Source organism: Sinocyclocheilus anshuiensis, unplaced genomic scaffold, assembly GCF_001515605.1.
Source record: "Sinocyclocheilus anshuiensis isolate Anshui unplaced genomic scaffold, SAMN03320099.WGS_v1.1 scaffold272, whole genome shotgun sequence".
Taxonomy (NCBI): Eukaryota; Metazoa; Chordata; class Actinopteri; order Cypriniformes; family Cyprinidae; genus Sinocyclocheilus; species Sinocyclocheilus anshuiensis.
The window spans coordinates 1,562,497-1,574,746 of record NW_015554117.1 but is presented as its reverse complement, the minus strand read 5'-3'; the positions used below and the strand labels follow the sequence as shown (position 1 = coordinate 1,574,746).

Sequence of the window (12,250 nt, the reverse complement as noted above, 5' to 3'; positions counted from 1 at the left end):
GCATGCAAATGAAGTACAGGCAATCAGCCCGACACCGGCATTTTCCCAGCCTTGATCTCATCAGCATAACAGTGTCATTCAAATGCATAGGTGCTAATCCAATCAGTCTGACAGTCCTAATTCAATCAGTATAACTACTCAAAGATTGGGGCAGAGGCACCAAGAGCCATTACAAACAAAAGGTGATAGTCTCAGTAATCTGGTTCATTTGACTAACAATAAGAGAACAGGAACAGACAGGAACCTCTTGCTACACTTTGCTTAAGATAATCATTTGTCTGTTGTAATTTACCTTAAATGCTAAATACAATGTACTTCACCTTAGTTTTTCATGTGATGATATGTCAGAACATAGGATCAGCATATTTTAAACAGATTCTTAAATTTGTAATCCCACAATACCCAAGTTATTTTCGCTGACGATGAGCCGAGTGAACATGCAAATTCACTCCCTGACATTAGATGGCGCTTAATGAAAAACAGAAATACCCAGTTACACAACGAATCCTATTTGATCTGCAATTCCTCTCCATAACAACTCCCTCTTATCGAGATTTTTGTAGTCGCTGACGCGTTTGTCATAAAGCCCTTTGTGTTCAGACACCAATGAGACCAGCAGCTCTACATTCATCTTGCCTCGATGCATCTTCTTGGTCTACTTACTTCCTCTTCGTCGTTAGGTATCAATGTGTGCTCGGCAAGACCGTTTTGTGCTTGAGCGCCACAAAGTCGTGTTTTACTGTAACTTCAGCTGCTCCAGGCACGTGAACAAAAGCGCCAATCTCATTGGTCAGCCAGTTTTTAACGCGGCGCGTCAAACCAAAAAAACGAGCCCGAGACGTTTTTTAAAAAATAACGCTTTTACACCTCGCGTTTTGCACGTCGGTGTGCACACTCACATTGGCGCCCTTTGTTTAGTCACGAGGCATTAAACATCGGCGATAATCGCCCTGGTGTGAACAAGCCTTAAAGTGTAAATATGATTTATTTGTGGTTTAATTGGTTGAAAGACTCATTTAACACATGACACACTCGTTCATGGAAGCTTGTTTCCGCCATGGGATTAAAAAAAAAACTGTAAATGCCACTTTTTATCTCACAATACTGAGTTTATTTCTCACAATTCTGACTTAAAAAAAACAAAAATTGCAAGATGTTAAACTCACAATTACAAGTCTATAAAACTTGCAGTTCAAGTGAGATACTGTATAAACTAACAATTCTGAGAAAAAAAAATCTGTCTCAATTACCTTTTTTATTTTTTATTCCATGGCAAAACTCAATATAAACTCAAGATGTTAACACTCAGTTCTGAGAAGAAAAGTCTGAATTGTCACAATTGCAAGAAAAAAAGTCACAATTGTGAGAAAAAGTTACATTTTTTTATTCTGTGGTGGGAAAAAAAACAAAAAACAGAATTGTGAGATTTTTTTCCGCAATTACGAGATTGCACAAAAAGTCAGAATTGTGAGACGAAAAGTCGCAATTACCTTTTTAATTTTTTATTTCATTTTTTTATTCCATCTTTTTAGATTGGAAAGATTACAATTCTGTCATCATTACTTGCCCAGAAACTTGTGGTCAGACTCCTCAAATGAAAACAAAGGTTAAAATTCTCAAATCTCATTTATACTTGTTCATGTTCAAATTTGCAGTGTTATTTGAATCTACACTACTGTTCAAAAGTTTGGTGTCGGTTCCATTTTTTTATGTTTTTGAAAGAAGTCTTTTCTGCTCACCAAGGTTGCATTTATTTAATCAAAAATACAGTAAATACAGTAATACTTTGAAATATTATTACAATTTAAAATAACTGTTTTCTATTGTGAATATATTTTAAAATGTAATTTATCGCTGTGATCAAAGCGCAATTTTCAGCATCATTACTCCATTTGTGGTGAATCGGGTGTGTTTGTGTGTGAAGATGATTACCGCTCACACACTTTCTGCTGACTCACAGTCCTTGGCTACAGTATGTCATGAATATTCACGAGCTAATTCATGCAGTCACAGCCAGAGACGAGGTGTGTGAACACTGACAGGAAAGGTACTATCTCTCTCTCTCTGCAGGAGAATATTAATATAGATGAGGCCGCACACTGTCTGGTGAAGCACATTATAGCTAATGAGAATGATCTGCTGCAGTCAGAGGTTGCAGAAACCATCTCGCCGCAGCAGGAGTCCAGCCGCGGAGGAACCTGCTCGGCGTGTTTCAGGTCCTGAAGAAGATCTCCAGAGGGTCCCAGAGGAGCGCTTCTCCATTCGACCTCATCCCGTCTCTTTCAGGTCTTTCCATCACGTTTCTTCCCTTCTCATCTCATTCACGTCTCCTCTCGTCTCTGTTTATCTGTGTCAGCGGCGGAGATGCGACCTTGCCGCCATGTCTCGGTTTCCATGGTAACAAGCCTTATCCAACACTCTGCAGAGCAGAACATTTTTAAGAGAAAGAGACCGTGGTGAGAAATTCATCTGCAAAACTTCACGAGAACTTCAGGTTCCTGCAGAATCAAAGCCCCAAAAGGCCAATGCTGCATTTTACCGTCCATTCTTTCATTTTTTAAATCATTTTACTGACCTACATTGCTGTTAATTCATAGTTTTACTGACAAACAGAAATCGGCTGAATACGCAAAAATCAACAAATTAAAAACGTTATATTTTTGCACTCTGAGCAAAGTGAAACACAATATTTTCCATATTTCTTTTCTTTTAAGTCAGCCGAAATCATGCTGCTCATTAATTATTCAGGTATTAAAAGTATTCATGAATTGGAACATTTCTGGTACATGCAGTGTCAGATTTTTCTAAAACAGGGTTTCTGCAGGTTTTCTGAAAGTAAATATAAGACTTTATAAAACCAGGAAAAGGAAATCTAAGGAATAAAATGCAAGGAAAACAATATGTCGATATGGTGTCTAAATGTAAATGTCTTGTATTCGCAACACTTCAAACTCTGAAAATACAACTTTCAGCAGATCTACATTACTTTATTGATTTCACTAAAAAAAGCTAAAGGTTTGAATAGCTCTGCTCCTAAACACTAACAAATGGAAATAACTTTTACTGATCCTTCTGATCACCCTGCAAAAAAGTCTGACGATTCTTAAATCAAGATACATTTACTTGAGAAGCAAAATTACGTAAGACAATAAGTCTTGTTTTCTAAGAAATTGATCCAAATCAAGTGAGTTCATGATTAAAACAAGAACAAACATCTGCCAATGGGCTCAGAAAAATCCACTTAATTCAAAGGGACACGAGTTTTCATTCCCGAATGACAGATATTTGTTCTTGCTTTAAACATAAACTCACTTCATTTTACTCAATTTCTTAGAAAACAAGACTTCATGTGTTTGATTAGAACAGGGTTTTCGCATGCAACATTAATGCTGTAACTTTACTTTTTGCTTTGAATTAAGGCCTTAATTTGTGGAAGGGTGAATTATGGCTTTTTAAGACCTGTAGAGACCCTGACAAATGTTCCGATTTCTAATGTTTGTCATTTGTTTTAAACACTACAGTGCTATCAACCGACAATGTTTGTTCTTTTTATTTATCAAGAGTCAGTTATATATGTATACATATTTTATTAGAGCATATATGATGATGTCCTGTAAATACCCCTCTATTTACCCAGTATACAGCAGAAGGGTTCAGAGTTAAAGTATTAATAAACATAATCTTTAATAAAGTGTGTGTGTGTGTGTTTCCCTCTGCGCTTGTATTTCTCACTGCTGTTGGGATTTGAATGTGTTCATGTTCAGCGAAATGCTGCATGATTGTGTGTGAGGTTATTTATTAGGCTTTGTTGTATTATTTAAAAGCAATATTTGTGCAATTAGCTGGAGCAACAGGAGCCTCTCTCTTTTTTTTTTGTTTTGTTTTGGTAATATAATGAAAAAAAAAAAAAAAAAAAAAAGTAGTTCCTAAGAATGTTCCTACACTCTAAAAAATATTGTTTGGACAACAAAAAAAATTTACGCAACAGTTTGCATCATTTCTTTTTTAGTTAAGGCAACTTCTTCTGAAATTAAGTTAAACTAGTAAACTATATTGTGCTATATATACTTAGAAAATTGTGTTAAAACTAACAGTTATTAAGTTGAATACTCATAAAAATTAAGTTGTTCTAAGTTGTTTGTTCATGTTGTTTTAAATTTGATTCAATCATGGACACTGGTTACAAAAACTACCAAAATGAATGAATTTGATGAAACAACACTTAATGCTGCCAGGAAACCAATCTTTTAGCATTTTCAATTAAATGCCTTCTGATTGAAACCGCATGTAACTCAATGTCCAGTGAGTCTGTTCTCAACCTAAGCAAATGCTCTACTCTTCAGCACAATGGTAATCTCATAAAAACCACCAACATAACAGAAACATATTTAAATACTAAAAGAACCGAACACTGAACATTAATAAATCTTCTCCTGTTCTGATCTTGAATAGAAATGCATAAAATATGAGTTTATTTCTACATTACCGCTCATTATTCAGTCACATGCAAAGCATGCTGTGAACCTGAAACGTGAACTTGAAAAAATGAAGTTATGGAGCTAATTACATTGAGGTAGTACAACTTAAATAATGTTTTAAACAAACTAACACAGATATTTAAGTTGACGTTACACACAGTTTTATGTTGATGTAATTATCAACATTAAGATGTCAGGACAACTCATTAAAAAATGTTTACAACTTAAAATGTTTAATTAAATCAATAAATTGGAATTTTTAACTTGCACTAATGCATTAAATTAATTAGTGGCAACAGATCCACTGAATTATTTTTTAGAGTGTAAGGGTAATTCTTGAAAAATTCTTAAGATATTCTCAAAAATGTTACGTTTTTGAGAAGAAAAATTAAGATTTAATACAAGTTACAGGTAACCCTAACTTCAAGAAGTTATTTATGATGATTTTTTACAAAAATTTGTTTCAGGAATTAAAATTCTTCAGAAGTTTTGTCTTTAGAACAGTCTATAGGAAAAAGATAAGAACATCCTTAAGAAATGTTTTTGGGAATATAATATTCTTAAAATTCAAAATGAAAATTCTAAATTCTAAATATTCTTAGTATATAGCAGTTAAGAAGAATTTCATTCTTAAGAATGTTTCGTGAATCCGACCCAATAAAATTGACATTTCTCAGTTTGATAAAAACGATAAGAGATGCATTTATTTAAAAAATTCTTAAAATTTTAATCATATGCCAAGTCTGGACAGGTAAAGAGCAGAAATGTAAAGAATGTACTTTTGTTAAGGCATGTTAATTCTTAAGTGTATTTTTTTTATGTTAAAAAAAAAGTTTTGTGACCCAGTTGAAGATGCAGAGAGAAAAATATTTAGGCCTAAATTGAAGATTTATGTATTTGAATTGCATATAAAATTTCCATCCATTTGAATTACACAGTTTTAACATGTACTGCATATTTGCCAGTCAGTCATAAATGGTCAGATTTCTGTAACAATACTAATAAACTGAATGCGTTTAAAATACACAATAACTGGCTTTATTTATTTATGATCAATAAATCCCTTTTTTTTTTTTTTAATCTCATAAATTTTTACAAATTTTTTTTAAGCCATTTTTTTAACCAAGTTCATACTTAATATATGCTGATTCTAAGCTATCTGAATAAATGCATTTTTAAAATATGATTAAATAAAATAAAAAATAGATGCAAATAGTATATAATAAACTATGCCATGATTTCTTGAGTGTGGAAATCTTACCTGTTTTATTTATGCATGACTGTCAAATATGCATCACATTAAGTTGATTAGTTTATGTTAACACTGTAATCCAAAGGCTGGAGATTTTATATGCAATTCAAATACATAAATCTTAAATGTAGGCCTATTTTTTTAATTAATTTATTTTTTTCGAGTGCAAGTTGATTATCCTGAAAAGCACAGGCACAATGAAAGGTGTTTGGTGTGTTTGCAGACAGTAATAATAGATATGTTTTGTATGTTTAAATCACTATTCATTGATTATCTTGGCATAATTTGCTGTTGAATTGGACTGTGTCAAACACTGAGGTACAGAAGATCTTTCTTTCTGTGTGTGTGTGTGTGTGTGTGTGTGTGTGTGTGTGTGTGTGTTCGCTCAGGCCGTGGGATTCCAGTCTCACGGCTCCTAACGAAATAAATTGGTTGCGAGATATTCCAGGTCAATTCATCTCTGACCCGACACACATGGAGGAGAATTCATTTGATATGCAAACTAGAGCATGACCGGCAGGTCAATGAGTCATTCACTCTCTCGCTCTGATGTGGTGGGCTGACATGATACACATGCTTCTGCTTCTGGATCTTGACAGGCTTTTATTGCCCTTGATTAATGATGATTATGATTTGGTTATGATTGTAAAATACCACTTTTATTTATTTAGTTCTCTCCACCAACTCAGAAAACAGGCCAGATTTAAAAAATCCTGACATCGTATATTATTATTATTTGAATCTATTTGATTTTTATTTAAGTAATCATATTTTTAAAATGCATTTATTCAAATTGCTTGGAATCTGCATAAATCTGTTCATTGTGAAAAAGTATGAACATGGTTAAAATATTGCTATATTGGAATAATTAAAGTATATGAGATTGAAACAAACTGGATTTATTGATGATAAATATATTAAAAGTTAAGTTTATTAGTATTAGTACAGAAATCTGACCTGTTTCAATTATGTATGACTGAGAAATATGCATCACATAAAATGTAAACGGTGTAATCCAAATGGATGTAAATGTTTATGCAATTTAAGTACATAAATCTTATAGGCTTAATATTTTTGACATGTACTTTGCTGGTGATGACTGGAAAGCATGCACATTTGAGTATGAAGACAGTACTAATTGTAAAAAGTGACTCTATTTACTTAAAATTTAGCATAACTTCTCTGGATTGTTGAGATACTCAAATATCCAAGTTGCCAATTAAAAAGACATCACTTTTCAAGTTGACTCAACAAACATTTAAGGCAGTGTAACAAATTTTTAAATTGAAAAAAACAAAAACAAACTTGCATCATGATACCTTAGATCACGTCATCACATACTGTTTATTTTTGCATGCAAGCATAAGTTTAGCAAAAATTCATTCAATAAATAGTACAGAATCCATACAGCTTTTGCATGTGATTTTCAGCACACTGTAGTTTGGGATGCATTAATCCTAATCTTGCATTGGACGTGAATTGGCATTCAGCTCAGGTCTCCATGTTTGTCTCTTTTTCTATTCCTCATCTTGTATCTTGTTCAGTATCAGGTTGGATTTCTCAGAATTGAAAAGAGTAGATTCATTTTCGGTCTCAATTACTGAGAGATGTTTTAGTCCATCGATCATATTACAACCCTTCCCTCATCAACTCTCTCTCTCTCTCTCTCTGGGATGTTTTAAATGAGGAGATGAATTGAATTCTGGGAATGGCTGACATCGCCCCAGAGCTGTTTGGCTCTGACAGACCGTCACAGTCCACAGGAGAATAAGGTCTTCCTGTCACCGAGAAACACTTTTCTTTTCTTCTCTTAAAGGTTTTGCCCTCTTTTTATTGTCTTTTTCATTTTCTCTTCTATAATTAGCTGAAAGTTTTGCGTAGTCCAAAAAAAAAAAAAATCTGAAGCATCAAGAAAATGCAGAGACATAAGAATATATTATACTATACTATATTATACTATTATATAATATTATTGCATGTCTGTGCAGATTATACATACTGCAGCAAAATTGTACAACCGAGCACATTGTAACAAATAAACTATCTAACAATGCAATGTCCAATTTCACTTAGTATAACAAGCTTTTTTGACATTTATTTCTTCACTCATAATAAAATGAAAAATGCACAATTATGTAAATAATTTTTTTTTTAATTTAAATTACCTATTTTTAAGGTAAAATAAGGTGCTTAATTGTGTTGAATGTGCACTTGTAGTGTACTTAAAATTTTAAAAGTATAATATTAATATTGTTTAAATACTTATAATTCTTAAAAGTAAATATTAATATTACATTTTAAATTTGTACTTGCTGATAATATAATGTTAAAATAAAACACCACAGTAGCTAAGTATACACTCATGACTTAACACACTTAAGTACTCTTTTAAAAATGCCAAAAAATTAAATGTTTTACATTTTAAAGTACAAATGTATGTTTTATGTAATCTTTTGCCATGCTTCAAAAACTACACCCATTTTAATGTGTTGACTAACATGCTAAAGCACATGTAAAGTACTTGATTATCATTTTAACTGTAGTGTATTTTTGTTATTACATTTAAAGTTAATATATTTTAAACTGCAAATTCATTATAAATGTGTATTTTGTCCATGAAAACCTGATGAAAAATAGTCAATGTGACCACGCACCTAATGTTTCAAACACTTGTGTTACACTGCTGTCACATGACCTCATGACATGCATGATTAATTCAGTGATTATTGTCAAATAATCATAATTTGCAATTTTAAAGTTTGAGAAAAATGTCAACTTTTCAGTCCAATCATATTATAATAAATAATAAATGCCTGATAAATGTGTCTAATGCTATCACAACAAGACACACACTTCAGCTTTGATGAAAGAATAGAAAACAGAGATGATCTGTAAATACTCCATTTGGAGAAAGAAAAGAGCAGCTTTAGAAACAGGCCAGTGAATTATAGCAGATAAAATCAAAATTGACATCACTTGACATTTAATTAAAACTAAACGTGCGTTTGTGCATTCAAATGAGAGAGAGAGTGAACGTCAGCTGTCTGCAAACGAAAATGCATTCATACAGCTGCTGTTATAAATGCTTTTATAAATCATTCACAACAAAAGTCAAATATAATTGTGATGCATGTACAGCAGCATTTAAAGAACATTTGCTTAAATGCAGGAATGTGTGTCAGCATGTTACTCATGCACACATGCATTGCTGCAGACGTGTGTGTGATTGTTTGAGCGACACACACACACACACACACACACCTGTAGATCGCAGTAATCACTCATCTGGAGTTTAAGCATCTCTGACACGTGCAGTAATGAGAAAAGCTGCATCTGTGTGCGAGTGTGACACGCATGTACAGACGTCAGGAAATATGAGCGACCCAGAGGTGGACAAGAGTGGAATGAAGCTCAGATTTTACCCAAACGACTACTGACAGGCCTATCATAGATCAACCACGAGCAAACAAATGTCAGTAACAGACACACATGTGCAGGTATGTGATTGAGATCAATAGTGGACAAAGTCATAAACGCTCCTGCTGAAACCTGACAAACTGAACAAGACACACTCAGGCTGTGTCGAGAATGAAACACTAGTGTACTGCATACTACAAAAACAATAGTGAAACACAACACAATGCCACAATAAACATGTCACATGCTGTTGCACATGATATCACTTCCTTAAAAGTTTGAGGTCAACATGAAATCAAAACGGACTATTATGTTTAATACATTCCTCATCGTATAGTGCACGATTCATGAGTTTTGACAAGTCAAAAGGGAAATATTGCTATTTTTGCATGCAATGCAGTGTCTAATTGACAACATTATTGTTACTGATGGACGAAGTACACAAATCAAGTATACTTGAGTAAAAGTACTACAATACACTATTGCTCCAGTAAACGTATAAGTAATCCTTTTCAATTTTACTGGAGTAAAACTACAAAAGTACTTGATTTTTAAGCATTAAAAGTAAACCATGTTTATTATTTATTCCAGCCAGTACTAGTCAGGATAGTTTTTAGTCAGCACTAATAAGAAAGATGAGTGCAGACACTGAATATGTATTGATCTGAAAATAAGTAGATTTTTCTTAATTTAGCACCAATACTTACACACTATCAAAACATTAAACTTCAGTATACTAAAATATTAATGATGATTCATCTTCTAAATCATAAAAATTATGAAATTACAAATAATGTAAACAAAAAGTACTTTCCTTTCACAGCTGATTAATGTATTAAAGGTCATGGTACACTGTAAATAAAATGTGTTACCATCAAGATATATTATGGAAATTGTCTCACATGTTCACTATGAATCAATATATATATATATACACACACAGTATATATATATATATATATATATATATATATATATATAAATAATTCAGTGTATGTATATACTGTGTGTGTGTGTGTATTCATCAACTGAAAATGGAAGGTGAGATTGAGTATATTATATAGCTACATATACATAGACCTACAAGGTCTACAATTACAAAATGCAACATGATATTTAAGTTTGTGTGTGTGAGTGAGTGAGAGAGAGATCTGTGTAAAAATAAAACATTCACCCTATGAAACTGTCATGTGACCAACAGCATATGCTGATAAAAATAGAGGAGGCAAAATCCCTGCCACCGGAGTTCAGTCCTGCACCCCTCTGGGTTCTGGGGTGTGTAAGACATGTGGGGGGTTGATGTGTAACCATGGAAACTCCATGTTCTTTGAATAGTGATTCCTGTTTTTTTGCACATTCAGTAGTAGATCCTTAGATGCTCTTTGATTCTCGTAGCAGCACACAATTATATCCACATTTATCTCCATAATGAAAGAAATCACGTGATGTTGAATGATAAATTCAACATGAAATCAAGATCTTCACTATTAACTTCCTTACATGTTCCTGGTCTTATTGTGAAAAAACAATCTTAGAACATTATTCCACAGAAAAATATTGTTTATAATCTAAAGTCTAACTCCAAACCTCTTTCATTTTTCAAACCTTGACTCACTTGACATACAGAGACACTTTTCAACATCCAATCAAATCCTGACCGGATAAAGTCGAGTCCCACCTTATACAGTATATTTCATTGCATATTTTATCACTCAGAAATACGTCACATTATAGAGATTAAATGGGTTGTGAATGCTGTTCCATGTTGATACTGGCTTAGAGTAACAAGGGAAGGGAAAGGAAAAAGCTAGCTATTATGTAAAATTAAACGAGAAATCATACACTCGCTAGCAGTCCAGACGTCCATGAACTAAAGGTGTGATGCTCTTCTGCAAAGAAAAATTTATAAGAATGATCTTAAAACATTCAGTGAAATTACTGAGATCAGTAATAGAGCCATCCTTCTCAATTTTGAGAAATTAATACCTTATCAAGCATAACAGATCAATTTTCTGATTTTTCGATTTTCAGTTCTGAATAGTGTAGTAAATGCCGAGTCCAGTCCATAATAAGCACAGCAGTGAGAGAGAGAGATGATGATGGAGCGCTGCTCCTGTATTTCAGTCATCCTGTAATGAGAGGATGTGGTTGAACTCATTATGGTTTAGATCTCAGACTGCTCTTTTTACAGCACCTCATCAAACATTCCCTGGAGAAACTTTACAGCACAAATAAATGTCAAAACAAACAAATTCAGTGTGAAACATCCTAAATACTTCATAAAATTACAAACATTTTCCATGTTACCCATAGTTTTCTATCTATCTATCTATCTATCTATCTATCTATCTATCTGTCTATCTATTATGCATGATTTATTTTCTAAACAAAATAAAAAGTTATATTACACAAATAATTTGATGTTAAACATTTTAAGTCATCAAATTACAAACATTTACCATGTTACCCATAAATAAACACATAAATCAATAAATAAGAGATCTTTTCCCAACAGAATCACTTATTTATTATGCATGTATTATGTATTATTTATTTTCAAAACAAAGGAAAAAAGTTACTTTAAACACCATCGGAATCTTAAAGATTCTAAATCTGTCACAAAATCACAAATACTTACCATGTTAACCATTGTTTTAAATAAATATGGAATCTCCTTCAAATAGTGTAAACATTTATTTATTTATTCATTCATTCATATTCTAACTATATATGCTTTATGGTATTTTGAAACCATGCATACCATGTTAAATGTTCGGAAGGGAGTTTGTTTGTTTGTTGTCTGTTAGGTCTCCAGTAAATGTCACAATTAGGCCAAATGATCTAAAAACAAATCTTTAATTCTTCAACTGACTGTCAGTGTAGAATGCACTAGATGAAAGCAGAACTAAAACACAAAACATATAGATATATGTGACCCTGGACCACAAAACCAGTCATAAGGGTCAATTTTTCGAAATTGAGATTTATACATCATCTGAAAGCTGAAAAAATAATCAATGGCTGCTTTCCATTGATGTATGGTTTGTTAGGATAGGACAATATTTGGCTGAGATACAACTATTTGAAAATCTGGAATCTGAGG

General features: G+C 32.8%; 1 pseudogene; it reads left to right on the top strand.

Moving 5' to 3' along the window:
• The window catches only part of LOC107669916 (ras-related protein Rab-38-like), a 6,243-nt pseudogene extending 3,806 nt beyond the window's left edge, over window positions 1-2,437 (top strand).
• Window positions 2,438-12,250: the final 9,813 nt, after the last annotated feature.